The following is a 16,765-nucleotide window of genomic DNA, read 5'->3' as shown; positions in this document are numbered from 1 at the left end:
TTTTTTTTTTTTTAACATTTATTCATTTTTGAGAGACAGAGAGAGAGACAGAGCATGAGCTGGGGAGGGCCAGAGAGAGAGGGAGACACAGAACCCCAAGCAGGCTGTAGGCTCTGAGCTGTCAACATAGAACGCCAGAGCTTGACGTGGTGATCACGTTCACAGATCTTGATTTGGGCATAAGTTGAATGCTTAACCAATTGAGCCACCCAGGCGCCCCTACATGAGCATCTCTTTGAAAGTAATAAAGACAACAAAATACTTAGGATTCCACTGCCCTGGGGTGCCAGATACATACTGAGCTTTTTCTTTTCCTTTCCTTTCCTTTTTTTTTTTTTTGTAATGTTTTATTTATTTTTAGAGAGAGATAGAGACAGTGTGAGCAGAGAAGGGTCAGAGAAAGAGGGAGATACAGAATCTGAAGCAGGCTCCAGGCTCTGAGCTAGCTGTCGGCACAGAGCCTGATGTGGGGCTTGAACCCATGAACCATGAGATCATGACCTGAGCCAAAGTTGGATACTAACTGACTGAGCCAACCAGGTGCCCTGATACTGAGCTTTTTCTAATCAAAAGAACTGCATGACCACTGTTTCTTGCCAGCCATCTACCGCTTAGTACCACTATCCCTTGCCAGCCATCTACCACCTACCTCTGAGGCTTTGCGTTTCTCTCATCTACTTCATGTCTTTGGAGGCCAATTGTTTCACATTATATTTGCCAATTAATGCAGCTTGATTTACTATCCATGATGCAACAGTCCCTTGCTCTGACTTATGTCTTCTCTGAACCATTTCCATTTGCTGCTGTTTTGCTGTTGTGTATGCCCTTGCCATTTGTCTTTAGATAACACTTCAGCCACTAATAGGATGCAGATCACATATATTAAAAACAGATCTATATTTCCCAATAATTTCTCTGCTTAGGCAGATACCTTCAGTTGTTCTGATTGCTTCAACTATATTACCATTTCTTACTCTGAGTGAGAAAGTAACACTGAGCTTCACTACTCTTAGGTCATTTATGTAGGGATATAGTAAAAGGCTTGGTCTATAAGATATTAATATTCTATAAACCTCATACAACTTTGGTAGAATTAGCCACAATGGGAGCCATCTATTGTATAAAGTGGTTCCATTGTTTCCTTTATGCCTCATTATAGCCTCCAATTCAGTTTCCTTACCCACAATTTCCCTTTTTATTTTTGAGTCCACTGTGCCCCTAGTCTGCCTTCTATTCTACTACATTTATGTACAGAGGGGAACTACATTTTACAAAAGCAATGGCTGTCAGGAATTTTCTGTGTACCTCAGCTGATGTAAATATAGATGAGATGTGAAGATGGATAGGCATTTGCTAGCTTCAGGAAGTTAGCTTCTACTAAGGATCAGCTAGAATATCCTGTCTGAGGGGCAGTGTTAAATATTTCTCAAATAGGGGAATGATTAAATAAATCTGGAAAATTAAACTAAATGGAATACTACACAGATATTAAAATAATGAATATATATGTATATATATTATATACACATATATAAAAGTAAGATAAAAATGAAAATAATGTAAACTTAAAACTGAACAATTAAATATTAAAATATATTTTAAGATACTAGAAGAAATGTGGTTTTAAATCAAAGTCTTTAATAATATTTATATAGTTTTTCTTAGATTGAATGTTAATTTATGCACAATAAAATACAGTTTTTAAATTGGATAGCTAGATGAGCTATAATAAATATATTCATTGTATAAGCACATGCCAATTAACTCTAGAACATTTCCATCAAATCGGTTTTTGGGTTTTTTTGGTAGCCTTTCAAGTCAACTACCAACATGTCCAGATCAAACCAAACACTAATTTCTAGAATTTTTGCCTGTCCTAAGACTTCCAACAACTAGAATTGTATTATCTTTTCTTTGGTGTCAGGATTATGTTGTTCAACAAATGTTTAAGAATCAGTAATACTATTGCTTTTACCTTATTGAGCAATCTCCCATGACTTTGGCTTCATCACAATTTAATTACCTATTCATAGCCACTTGTTTATTTTCAGTTTGAAGTGTTGTACCCGAATCGCGAGTCCCCTGAGACCTCCAAGGAGCCAACACCGATGCAAGTACATAAGGGTCTTTATTACAAGCTCGAGCAGGGGCTCACCCGCCTACCAGCGCAGCGGCAGCAAGGAGAAGACTGAACGATGGCGAGCAGGGTATTTATGGGGTAAGGGATGGGGGTGTTATAGTGCACATGTTGAACATTTTGCATCATCACATAAGTACCAATCACAATTGTACAACACCCATGGTTATAGTTTTGACCATTCAGTATCCGTGAGGCTTCTGTTACTTTTGGCAGGACCCAATCATGACCTTTGAGACTCCTTTGAAAATGACCAATTACAAGGTGAGCTCAAAGGGCCTACCTGGGGTTTAGGCAAGCAGTGAGTGATTGGCTAGTTTGTACAGAGTAACTAGCTGCAGTTCCCAGCCCTGACTCAGACCACAGGAATGTCACACATTTCTTTTGATTGGCTGATCCGAGGGTGGTCCTGAGGGTGGCTTCAGCTGAAGCTTTTCCTGGAACTGAAGCTATGTGCAGCCCGAGGTTGCTCTTAATGGAGGACTTAATTTCAGGCTCTTCAGAAGCTATTAACTGCTCTGACCATTTCTTTACAAATAATTTTTGTTGACAGCAGTTTTATTTTTCTAGGAAAAATATCTACAAGTATAATTGTTTTGTCATATAGTCAGTGAAGGACAGACTTTCTAAGAAACTACCAAACTGTTTACTAAAGAAGTTGTTTTGTTTTATTCTTATCAGAAAATATAAATATTTTAGTTGTTCTATGTCCTTACTAAGTCTTGAAGTTGTCACTCTTGAATTTTATCCATTCAGTGAGGAACAGAAACTAAAAACTATTATTCATGATGTATAAGCTGTATATATGGTATCTTTTGAAAAGCAGAAATGTTAATGTTGATGAAGGCCAATTTATTCATTTTTTTCTTTTATTGTTGATGTTTTTTATGCCTTAGAAATCTTTGCCTACCCAAAAGTAAAAAAATATTACCCCAGTTTTTCTTTTATGAGAAACCTTATTGTTTAAGCCTTCTTATTGATGTTTATCACCCATTGTAAATTAATGTATGTAAATATGATGAGGTTTATCAATATTCATGAGGATATCTAGGTGGTCCTGCATGATTTGTTGAAATGATAACCTTCTCAATTGAATTATCTTGTACCTTTCTCAAAAATCATTTGGCTTTATATTGCTTACATTTCTGGGGGACTCTTTTCTGTTGTACTATATTTCCACTGCCTGTTTATTGATGTTATGCCAATTTCTCACGGTATTGTTTACAGTAGATTTTAAAATGAGGTAATATAAATCTTCTAATTTTGTGGTTCTTTTTCAAGATTAGTTTGGTTCTTCTATTATCCTTGTTTCATTATATCACTTTTAAAATATGCTTATCAAAATGTTTATGCTTTATAAAATTAAAGTCAGCATATAATTGGACCTTACCTATTTATCCAATATGACAAGATTTCATTTTAATTACCATCTTTAATCCATTCACATTCAACACAATTACTGATATGTCAGGCTTTTTGTTGAACACATCCATTATTGTTTCCCTTTGTTCCTCATTTCCTGTCTTGCATTCGTTGAGTATTTTTATTCTTCTATTCAATCTGCTGTATGAGGTTTTAACAATTCCACTTTATTTCTTTCAAGTTACTCTTTATATCTCAGATAACTTTATATGTTTTGACCTGTAAGAAATTTACAACACTACATTTCCATTTATACTCCTTTTCTAGCCTTTGTGCCATTTTAAAAGAATTCATATGCGTGTGTATCTCCAATACCTGCTTTTATTTTGCTTAAAATAGCTTTACAAATTTAATAAGAAAGAGAAAATAATCTATTATATTTACTATTGGCTTACTTATCTTATCTAGTTCTTTCTTTGTCTCTATAAATCCAAATTTCTATATCATTTCTATGATGTAGAGAGGACTTAATGAACAATCTAATTTTTTCATTTCTTTTATAATGTACAGTAGCTGAAGGCAAATTCTGTTTTCATATGTATGGAAATGCCTTATGTTGCTATGATTTTTGACACTGTTTTCCCCCAAACACTTTAAATATGCTATTTCACTGTGTTCTAGCTTCTTGTTTCTAAAAAGGAGTCAGCTATCTTTAATTGTCATTAAGGCACTCTTATCATTGTTTCCCTGAATGTCCAGTTCTTTTTCCCTGCTGCTTTAAAAAAATTTTTTTTGGTTATTTTTGTGTTTTTAGCAGTTTGGACAGCATGAGCCTTTTTGTTTGTTTGTTTTTATTTTTGTATGGTTTTGTTTTTGTTTTTTGCATTTTTGGTGCCCTATTCTCTCTCTGCTCTATCTCACCAGGCACTGGTTTTCTTCATTTATTTTTTAAAATAAACTTCTTATTTCAGAATATTTTTAGATTTACAGAAGAGCTACAAAGGGAGCACCGAGTGTTCCTGTATTCCCCACCCTGTTTCCCCTACTGCTAACATCTTACTTTTGTATACTTTTCAATATTGACTTATTAGTTAAAGTCCACACTTTACCCAAATTTTCTTTTTTTTAAATGAATGTCTTTTTTCTCCTCTAGAATTCCATGCAGGGTAGCACAGTAGAGTTAAGTCTTCAGCTCCTAGACTTCTCTAGACTGTGACAGCTTCCAGGCTTTCCTTGATGTTGATGCCCTAGATAATTTTAGGAGGAGAGGTCATATTTTTGTAGAATTATCCCCCAATTGGGGGTTGCCTGTTGTTTTCTTATTTTCAGATTAGGGTTATGAATTTTGGGAGAAAAACCACAAAGGTGAAGTGTCATTCTCATTGTATTACATGAAAGGTACGTGTGATATATATGTACTTTTCATATGTGGATGATGATGTTAACCTTGTTCACCATTCTCCTCTCCCCTGCTGGTACTATACTCTTTGGCTGAAAGTCATTATATTAAGTATTCATTTCAAGAATGTGAAGTTATACTCTACCACCTTTCATGTAGAATCATTTGTTTTCATCTTTCTTCTCTCTGTGTTTAAATGTAGGTAATGCCCATTGTTCTGTTTTCAGGTTATTACTAATTGTTTCTTCTGCCATGTCCAGACTGTTATTAATGCATATAAAATGCTTTTAATTGTAGGTATTGTATTTTCAGTTCTACAATTTCCATCTGGTTCTTTTTGACAGTTTTAAAATCTCTCTTGAAATTGGACATGACTTCACACACTATATCTTTATGTTTTCTTACAGAATCTTCAATATATATTTCACTCTTGGCCCGCTAATTTTCATAACTATAGTTTATATTTTTCTTAGTGTGCCTAATAATTTTTTTTGTGCTCTGGATGTTGTATACCATACATTTTATATTTGTCTCTAAATCTACTAAGGATTCTCTCCGGCAACTAGTTAAAATACTAGCAGATCACCTTAAAATTATATTTTTTCTTTTTTAATGTTTGTTTATTTTTGAGAACAGGGGAGAGAGAGACAGAGTGTGAGTGGGGGAAGAGAAAGAGGGAGACACAGAATGTGAATCAGGCTGCAGGCTCTGAGATGTCAGCACAGAGTCCAAGGTGGGGCTTGAACCCATGAACCATGAGATCATGACCTGAGTCAAAGTCAGACACTTAACCAACTAAACCACCCAGGAGCCCCTACAATTTTTTCTTTTAGTCCTTGACCAAATCCCTTAAAACTTGGAGATGATCTTTATCTTAAAGGCATAGAACTTTTGTTGTTTTCATGGAAAACCCAAGTTCTTTGCCCAGTCACTTATACTTGGTGATACTGAATGTCTTCTCTGATTTTGCAGCAACTGAAATAGCAGTCTCTCTCTGCTCATCTTTCCTTGTACTCTTTGGAGCTCTGCGCATTCATGAACATTTCAGGGTTCACTCAAGCATTTGGGAAGAGTTATAGAAAGATTTGGGGCCTTCATCCTCTCTGGCTCACTCATTTTATGAATTCACAATTAAAGTTATTTAAATAAGCTACTACAAATTATGACTTTTCTAAATCAAGAATATTTTAATATATATGAGTGCCATATATGTTAGACTTCAATTTTCCTAACTGATCCAATGAATGTGTAAATATTCAATTTTGGAAAATTAGCTATCATTTATTTTGAAAAATGCAAATTATTTCATGGTAAGATGAAAAGCTCCCGTTTTTTATAAAAATTATCACCAAAAATAATATTTTATAAAGATAAATAGCTTTGTTTTAATGTAATGATGAATTTCTTGACCATATACTTAAAACCATGACCAGAACACAAATGTGAAAAACAGATATCCATAAAATATACTATAAAACATGTAAAGTGTATGATATATTTAGCTATCAGAAATATAAGAAAAATTGTATAAATCAGGAAGAGTTTAATAGTTACATACACACACACACACACATTAAATTATCTGTGAAAGGGCCAGAATCTGCCACTGATCATGTGTGAACTAGATCAATTACCTTAACCTTTCTGATTCTTAATTATTCATATAGAAACAAGCACAGTGAGAAAATAAGATATAGCATTTACAATCTAGAGTGAAAATGGACAGGCAATTATAACAGTAGATGAAAAGAACAGCACAATGTTTACTTTGGGGTCAGAAATGCCTACCCAGAGTAAATTGACATCTAAACTGATGTTGAAAAATGTGTATGAATTAGCCAAACAAACAAGAAGAAAAGGGTATTATGTGCAACAGATCACAACAAAAATATAGTAGTACATTTTGAAATTGAAAGATGTTTAACCTGCTGCAGTGTATAGTGCAAAGGAGGTAGAGGTAAAATAGGAAGCTAAAGAGAAGCAGTAGCCAGTCATATATAAAATGCAAAATCCTTAACAGATTTCATTAACAACTTAAAGTGTATCCTAACTGCAATTGGATGACTCTGATGACATTAAGCAGAGGTAGGACAAGATTAGAATCAACTTTAAAAATATAATTTTGACTACCATGTAGAAAATATATTGGGATTGGGGGGAAAAATACGTTGCTTTATTATTTAACTAATCTACATAATTCATTCAACCAAGAAACTATAATCAGAAATAAGTAAAATTCCCCTCCTGTTCCCATTTACTTGTTCTAGTTTATTAAAATTATACAAGGTGCAGCCTCTGCTCATCAATCACGTGACTCCTGTCCATTGACAAATTCAATATATATAGGTACTTAGCTGAACTCTCTCTCTTTTTTTCTAAAAATTTTGTTATTAGTTGTTGTTTTTTACTTTATTTTTTTGCTGTTCAGTTGTGAGTGTTCCTTATATATTTTGGATATTAGCCCCTTAATGGCTATGTGGTTCACAAATATTTTCTTCCATTCTCTAGTAGCGTTTTCATTTGGTTGTGTCCTTTGCTGTGAAGAGATTGTTAGCTTGAGATAGGCCTACTTTTTTGTTTTTACTTGTTACCTATGGTTTTGGTGTAAAATCCATAAAAACATTACCAAAGCCAATGTCAAGAACTTTTCTTTTGTTTTCTTCTACAAGTTTTGCAGATTCGTATTTTAAAGGCTCTAAACCATTTGAATTTGATTTTTATGTCTGAATGATAAGGGTCCAATTTCATTCTTTTGCATTATCCAGTGGTACTCTATTGAATATGCAGTTCATCCAAATCATGGCAATCCACTATCGGATATATTTTCCAAACACCATTTATTGATAAGATAATTGTTTCCCCATTGTATTCTTGGTGGCTTTCTAAAAAATTAGTTGGCCACAGATGTGTGTTTTTTCTGGGCCGTCTGTTATGATTTACTGATCTATGTGTCTGGTTTTTTGTTTTGTTTTTAAATGTTTATTTTTGAGAAAGAGAGAGACGTGGAGGGACAGAGAAAGAGAGGACAGAGGATCTGAAGCAGGCTTCAGGCTGACAGCAGACAGCCCGATGCGGGGGCTCAAACGCACGAACCCACCAACCCACCAGCCATAAGATCATGGCCTGAGCCAAAGTCCGATGGTTAACCAGCTGGGCCACCAGGCACCCCTATGTGTACGGTTTTATGCCAATACCTTATTAGTTAAATTAATTCCTAAGTATTTAATTATTTTAAATGATATTGTAAATGGCTGTTTTCTTAAGTTTTTTTTTCAGAAAGTATATTAGGATTTGAAAATACGACTTATTTTGATGTGTTGATTTGTATCTTGAAATTTTCCTAAATTCATTTAATAATTAGTTCTAACAGGTTTTTTTTTTTTCCAGAATCTTTGGGGTTTTCAGTATAATAAATAATGCCATTTGCAAACAGTGACAATTTTTCTTCTTTCTTTCCAATTTGAATCGTGTTTTTTTTCCCCTTCCTTGATTTTCCTGGCCTGAATTCTCAATATTATGTTAAAGAGAAGTGACAAGACTATACATCTTTGTATTGTTTCTGTTTATATAGCAAAAAATTTTTCAGCTTTTCACTGTTGAGTACAGTAATAGCAGTGGGCTTGCTGTATATGCCTTTTACTAGGTTGAGATATGTTACCTCTACACCCAGTTTATAGAGAATTATCATGAATAGATGTTGAATTTTGCCAAATGCTTTTTTCCAAATTTATTGAGATAATCATATGATTTTTTTTATCTTTCATTTCATTGATTTTCCCTACTTCTTTTCAGTCTTTCTTTCTATTTGCTGGGAAGGACCTGCTTGTCCTTTATTCTTTGTGCTTTATCTGGGTTGGGCTTTGGAGTATACATGCTGCATGGGGGCTTCACAGCCTTAGCAGCAAACTTCTTAGTAATATTAGGAAGAGATCTGTGCTCTGTTAAGCATTGAATACTCTTGGTCTGTTCTTGGTCTTAAATGTACACACAAGGTTTTGGGTGCAGAATTGATTATTATTTGCTTTAATATAACTAATAAGTATGTGGTTCCTCTGTGCCCAAATTCTTACCCTGAGGCAATGATAAACAGCTGTCACTTTCCCCCTGTGGGTTTTATTGTAGGCAAGGAACACCAATAAAATCAACCTACATAGGAGAAAGAGTTAGTTATTCTCTCTCCCTGAGAATCTCCCTCAAACACAAATAGGGAAAATTCAGAGCTATTATTGTAAACCTTTCGATTATAAGCAAATTTTTCCTAAAGAAAGACAGACAAGTATCTCCCAGTCTGTAATCTATAGTGTCTCATAGTCACAAATCTTATTCCCTCTTGAAATCTTTCTCTGAGGAAATCTCTCTGGGGCTCCCATTTGCTAATGAGTCATAGATAAAGTTCCAGGAAGCTGAGGCCCTAAGTTTCAGTAAATGTGCTCCAAAAGCTCTCCTTGTGCAGAAGCATAAAACATATTTTCTCTACAGGCTCATGGGTTTTAATCTTAAACATCATTATTTTGTATTAGTTGCCTATATATTTTGCTTATCCATCTAGTCTCCAAAAGAAGTGTAGCTATATTAAGACCTTTAAAACGATAGGTTTGAATGCAAAGCCAACACAGCTACCACTTTCTTTTGCAAAAGACTTAATGACCTTTATAGGACTGGACGCCATTCATATCTTCCAAAGCCTGTGATTTTACCTCCGCCCACAACAACACTTTTAAGAAACCAATAACTTTTCAGCCTTTAGAATTCCAAAATAAAGAATATTTAGTCAACTTATTTTGTATGCTATAAATAGGATTCTCTTAATTTATCCATCTTTATTGAAGACCTCTGGCTTCAATCTGATTTTATCTAACTCATAAATTTTTACTGATAAAGAAGTGCAAACCTACACTAAAGTTCATTATTTCTTCAATTATTTCTCCTAGCAATAGGTATAGGGCAAGATTCTAAGGTATAGAAAGTTATCTGCAGAATGTTTTATCACAGATAGTTAAAGCTTCCCAGATTTTTGGCCTATAATCTCCCAAAGCCTCAAATCCTTTATTTAGCCAAATTGAATTTTTAGGTGTTTTTTTTTTTTTTTTTTTTTAACTTAAGCACTTTACTTGCAAACACAAAGTAAAGTACCAGTTAAGATTAGGTTTAAATTAGAGTAATAGAGACTTAAAGACAGTAATATAAACATGCCTGGCAGGAAACTAGTTCAAGGCTGGCATGCTGACTCCATAAGGTTATCTTCAGACACTACTTCCCTCTCTTTCTTTTTGGTGAGCCATCCATAACCTTCATCCTCATGGCCACCTGCTCGGCTAAGATGGATGCTGATCCTTCAGGCATTTTATCGATATTCAAGGAAGCAGAAATACAGAAGAAAAGACAAAGGATTTATTTTTTCTCTAATACAGAGGTTAACTCTATTTCATTGACTTTCATAAACACTTGTCATGCCTACATTCCAGAAGACTGAGAAATGTGTTCCTACACCAATCTGCACTATAAACCTGAAAAAAAAATAAGGATCCCTGATTGAGTAGAAAGAAAAGAATTCAACAGTCTGCTATAACTAAATAAATTCCCTGAGACCTATGAAATCCCAGAACTCTCTTCCATGTCTTTCCTTCACATCAGTCTCCATGAATAAGTACAAGAATTTATCAAATTATGCACTTAGTTAGGAACCTGAATTTATAGTCTCAATATTATGTTTTAAAGGGATTTTACCCCCAAAATTCATTTGCTGCTTATTTGGTCATTCGTTTATAATAAGTCCCAATTTAGACTAGATATTTACATTTCAGAAATATTAGCCTATAAAGGATATTTAAAAATCTTGACACTAAATGGAATTACTATGAAAAGAAAAGAATAATGAAGAAAAAAGGTGCAAGGACTGAGGCTTGATTATTTAAAGGTCAAGAAAATGAGAATTCAGGATAGTGACAATGATAATCAAGTAAAAGAACATGGAGAATGTAATTCCTCAAAACAAAGTAAAAAATGTCTTCAAAGTAGCATTCAAATGTGTTAACTGGTGTTGAGAGGGCAAAAGGTAAGTACTGAGAATTTACTAGTGGGTTTGACAATGTGGTAATTACCCTGACAAAAGATTGTTTCAGTGGAATGTTGTGGACAAACTTACCTAGTTTAGCCACTAAAGTTGCTCAAGGAAAAATAGGAAGCAGCAAAGCAGACAGTGGGTATACACAAACTTTATACTAAAGAAGAGGAGAGAAGAAATATTATCTGGAAAACAATGTGAAATAAAGACATGGGTTTAGGACTTTCCATTCTTCTTGGGGGATTTGTCACACAGATAGGAAACAAGTGAAAGCAATCTCAGTGAAAGCAAGGAGATTGCTGGAACCCTGTTCTTGTGACAATTGGGGGACTGGGCACACAGGGGAAGCAGTGGGTGGAAATATATAGTTCATCCATAAAAGATGATTAGATTCAGATACCAGGACATCAAAACCCATACAATGCCAAGTATACCTAATATGTCACTGTCACTTTTCTAAGGCTACCATATCAAATTACCACATTTTGGTGGCTTACAACAAGTGAAATTTATTCTATCACACTTCTGTAGGCTAGAGGTCTGAAATTCAGGTATTGCCAGGGCTGTGCTCCCTATGAAGTCTCTAGGGAAGGATCCTTCCCAGCAGAACACTTCCTTGCCTCTCCCTAGAGTCTTATAGGCCCCCAGCAATCTTTGGTTTGTGGTTGCATCACTTTATAATCTTTGCCTCCATATAGTCTTTGTTTCTGTGTGTACTTTTCTCTGTTACAAGAGCACTGACATTGGATTTAGGGCCCAGACTAAACTTTACCTTAATTATATCCACAAAGACCCTATTTCCAAATAAGGTCACATTCTGAAGTTCTGAGTAAGACATGAATTTGGAGAAACATTGTTCAACCCACTTAGGTACTTACAACTATCATCTTTACCATTGTGTTGATAAAAGATGTTTTCTCCATATCAAATTTGATTAAAAAAAAAAAAAGAATGATCTCAACATTGTAGGTATTACTTCCTAATTAGTGAAATTGAGATATCATACCCTCTGCCAAGCCCAGGTAGGATGTATGTGAGACATAATATTCATTTGTTGGAGCCAACGTCTTGCCAATTATAATAATTATAGGAGTTATATGAGAAATGTTGTCTCTTTAATTTTTGTGAGTTTAGGAGTAAATAGCAATTGCCAACAACAGAAATAGAGCAAGTTTTCTGCAGTTGATGAGTCTGATACAATTGAATAGATCATTCATGCTTGTCTTATTCTTGGTACAAAAGCCAGTGAAATAATTTCAGTAGTGAGGCACATTGAACTATCCTCTTTAGATGACATCTTTTTTCCAGCCAACAACTATCACCAGGATAAAGTGATCAGAATTATTTGCAAATTATGTTTTCAAATAATAAGTAATACATACATAATACCCACATGTACTGTATGTTATATGATGTATGATGTATAATATAGAATATACAATACATACATGTAAATTAAATTCATTTCTAGAAAGATTTGAAAAAATAAAATTTCTGTTCATTTTTATTACCCTTTAACACCAAATACCTCCAGTAACTTGTCACAATAAAAACTATGACAAACTACATATTTAACATTAAATGTACACCATTTTATTAAAATTCTGACCAATTGCCCATTAACCAAGATCATCTCACATTTTCTTCACTAGTTGTGATTTCCCCTGCCTTATATAGAAAATATAACCCATATCGTAATATATAATAACAAATATACTCATTTATTTTTTACAATCTTTTATAGTATTTTCAATATATTATTTAGACTATTCAAATGCAGTAATAAGGTGTTAAGATCTAAAGAATAATGTTTTGTATAGAATGTATCCCCTTTAGTTCCCAAAGCTCTACAGAGATAAAGCAAATAATAACAAAAACAAAAACAAAACTAACAATAGAACTCTCATTTCTAAAAGTGTCAGAAAGGGAGTAAATTGCTTAACAAACGTATACCTAATATCCAATATAATGTATTGAACTCAAACATGGTCTATCTACTTCTATAATACCAAGATAGTAATAATGAATATGGCTCAGATTGACATACTACTTGTTAAACTAATTTAATGTAAACTAATGAAACAAGATACCCCTCTAAGCTATTAAATAACCTGGAATAATTAATTACAGGGGAAAATTGCTTAAATATGTTAACATATATTCCCTTTCAGGAATGTTTTAAAACTAAAACATAGGACATAGTTGGGGCTATTGACTTGTCAAGAAACCAATATATTAGAGGTTTTACTGCTACTAATATTTTTAATTAGTTGACATAATGTTTCTTTGAGAATTCTAAAAATAAATACATATCCTGAAAGATTAAAAGGAAACATATTGTAGTTAGTAAAATCAGGCAAGGAGCCTAAAAGAGATATAATGTGCTTTTCCTCACCATTTGCTTTCCTCCTATTATGTAGTCAATTTAGCAGAGATACATAGGGTGTTCATTTGCAGCAGGAATAGTTCCTTCTTTCCACCAAATAGTGTGTTTTGTTCTTTCCCCAGTGTTATTGACACTTTGGATGCAAATCATATGGGCCAAAAGACAAATGCAAGAACTCCGGGATACACTACTCTCTTTTAAAGGGGAACTTTTTCTTAGTTTTCAATCTCTATCTCCTTAAAGCCAGGGAATTCTTTTTCTACCAGCCGATGAATTATCTTGACTGAGACCACTTCTGGCATTTTCTCAGGTACCCGCAGTGCTCATTCTGGCTCTACTATATCCCACAGTGAGGGCAGATGGCTCCAAAAAATTGACTAATGCAGACAGCAGTGGTCTCTTTTGACACGTTGTGAATGGGTGATATTTCAGAACAAAAATAATGTTTTTTCTTTTCCCAATCTCAAATGTTCTTATCAAGTGTTCTTCACAGAGAGTGATATCTCATCCTCAGAAATTCTGCCTCTTTTCAGAATTGGTGATGTTATGCAAAGAAAAAACTCTTTTGAGCACTATATCCTCAGGATACAAAGAGGCTACAATGACAAGGTACTGGGAAGTAATTATATGTTAAAATCTGCATTTGTATTCATATAGTGTATGGATCAAGGGTATGACAACTTTCAGTAGTTAAAAAGCAAATAAGCTAGGAAAAAAATACTTTTCCTGAAGAAAAGTAAGTCCTGAAAAACTAAAATGTGCTGTATGATTCTCTACCTTGAAAGTGTATATCAACAGCAGTACAATTGACACAAATTAACTTTGACAGGTAGCTCAAAGAATGCTTAAAAATACACTCTTCTGCTTTCATGGCGTGTGCTAGGGTGTGCATACAATCACAAAAAAATAATCTCTAAACTGCATCCCATTTATTTCTTTAATCTCCAAAATTTACTGTGGGACAAAGAGATTAAGGAATGTCACATCTATGCAGACATGCAATGGGAAAAGTCATATAGTTAGTATTTATGAGACAAGTTGGGAAGAGCAAATGAGGCTGAGGATTGTATTATTTTAAAATAAACTCACATAAAAAGACTCCAAGAAGTCAGACAAAACAAATATCTAAAGCCTGTTCTTCAATAGCTCTTTATTTATTTGATTTTGAGGAAATAAATTACACACACACACACACACATTCTTTGGTAAGAAAATAGTCTAATTTCTTTTATTTTCACATTTTAAAAAGTGTACATTTTATAGAATAATTTAAAGAATATCCAAAGGCATAGCCTGAGCTGTGTCCAGATTGTGTGTTGTATTCCTCAAAAGCATCAGCATTGTTCAGAGCCTCTGTATTTAAATATAATTCAAATAAACAATTAAGAAAGAGCTACAGAATAATTATCATAAGTAACACCCCTCAGAAGTCTGAAGCACTGTATGAGAGAGATGTCTTTTGAAAGATGGTTGTCAAGCTCAAACAAAATATATTCAAGGAGTACAGTTTTGATCTACTACATTGGAGAAATTTCTACTATTTATACCTATATTTTCAAGAAAAGTGTCAGGCTTTTGAGGTCACAGTAAATTAGTTGAATGAATTAAAAAAGAGCCTATTTTTCTGAAGAGTGGAATTTAGAAATAAATGAACCCTATTTAAGACTTAATTCAATACTTCTTATTTTTAAAAAAATATTGATTTACTTTGAGAGAGAGGGGAGCATGAGTGGGGTGGTGGGTGGAGGATGGACAGAGAGAGAAAGAATCCCAAGCAGGCTCAGCACTGACAGTGCAAAGCCCAACACAGAGCTAAATCTCACAAACCATGAGATGATGACCTGAGGGGAAATCAAGAGACACTTAACTGACTGAGCCCCCCAGGTGCCCCAAATTCAACACTTCTAATTGAATTAACCTTGAGATTAAGAAGCAGTAAGTAATTGGGACCCTCTGAAAACCAGTGAAGAAAAGAGTACTAAAATAGAGGTCAATTGCTGATCTATAAACTTCTGTTGAGATAAACTCCTGAGATTTACTCCCAAACATTCAACATTCTAACTGCCTATTACCATTCAAGCCCCCACTACTCCCTAATGAGAGTTGAAGAGACTAGAAGGTAGTCAATACAGCAGAGCCTGAATGCAGAAAGAATAATTACTACCAGCCATATAAACCCAGCTACATCTTGGGAGACATTAAATTTTGCAAATTCTCACCAAGGTGCTGCTCCCTTATACTCTTTTACAGCACCACCAGCAGCCCAAAAGAGTTTCCTCTTTTAAAAGTCTGGGAAATATGAATTTTCAGTTTTGTCTATTTCCCTTACTACCAATTTGAATTCAATATTTGAAACTCATGTAGGTAGTCTATTAATATTTTGTTCTTATAAACAATATTGCTATAAAAATTTTTGTACAAGAATTTTATGTTACTATGAAGAGTTTCATTAAGATATATAAAGAACATATATCCTATTTCCTGAGGCTTGCAGCATCATAGGGCATATGTTGGCAATTTAATAAATAAAGCAAAATTGTTTTTTCAAAGTAGTTGTACAAAAGCATATGCTTACCAATAGAGTTTGTGATTCCCCAATGCTCAGCATAATTATCAGTACTGTTTTAACTTTTTACTGTTTGGTCAATCAAATGGATGGAAAATTAGAAATTTTAAGAGGTCATAAAGTGTCTGTGCATCTAATCCTCCTCAAAAACGTTATTACATAGTTGAAAGAATTTTCACATAGACAGACTATATAAGCTTTTTGAATGGCTTATTACTTATATGGTGCTCTTTATCTATACCTGTGTTTATATGTGTGTATGAATATATATATGAATATATATATATAGAGAGAGAGAGATACATATGTTGTAAAATATGCAGTATTTTATATTAGAACTAAAAACTAACTGGATATTTATTTATAACCTCCAAGGAATTCAGTTCTTACATATTATCTAAGACAAACTCAATACCTATCTCCTAATCAAGATATCAACTCAAAAAGACCTGACACAAATATTACTTCCAATTTCATGAAAATCTACAGAAATTTGTTTATGTTTTTCTAAGATAAATGAAAGTTTCATGAATAAATTCATCTCACAAGAAATGTAAACACGCAAGTGAGAACACAAGAGTATCTATATGGTATGTTGGTCAAATATAATAATATCTTAAAATTTTTGTAGGTAGGTATCACAATTTGCAAAGCATATTTGCATAGATTTTTAATTATAATGACACTTAAGCCTCTGAGTTAATAGAAGGCATTACTGTTTCCACTTTACATTAGAGAAAACTGAATTTCAGACAGGTTGAGTTTCAGAATTCTGAAGTTCATAAACATCAGTCTATCATCTACCTATTTATCATCTTTCCTTCCTTCCTTCCTTCCTTCCTTCCTCCCTC

Source organism: Crocuta crocuta, unplaced genomic scaffold, assembly GCF_008692635.1.
Source record: "Crocuta crocuta isolate KB4526 unplaced genomic scaffold, BGI_CrCroc_1.0 scaffold376, whole genome shotgun sequence".
NCBI classification, from domain to species: domain Eukaryota; kingdom Metazoa; phylum Chordata; class Mammalia; order Carnivora; family Hyaenidae; genus Crocuta; species Crocuta crocuta.
This window is presented reverse-complemented; position numbering follows the sequence as displayed.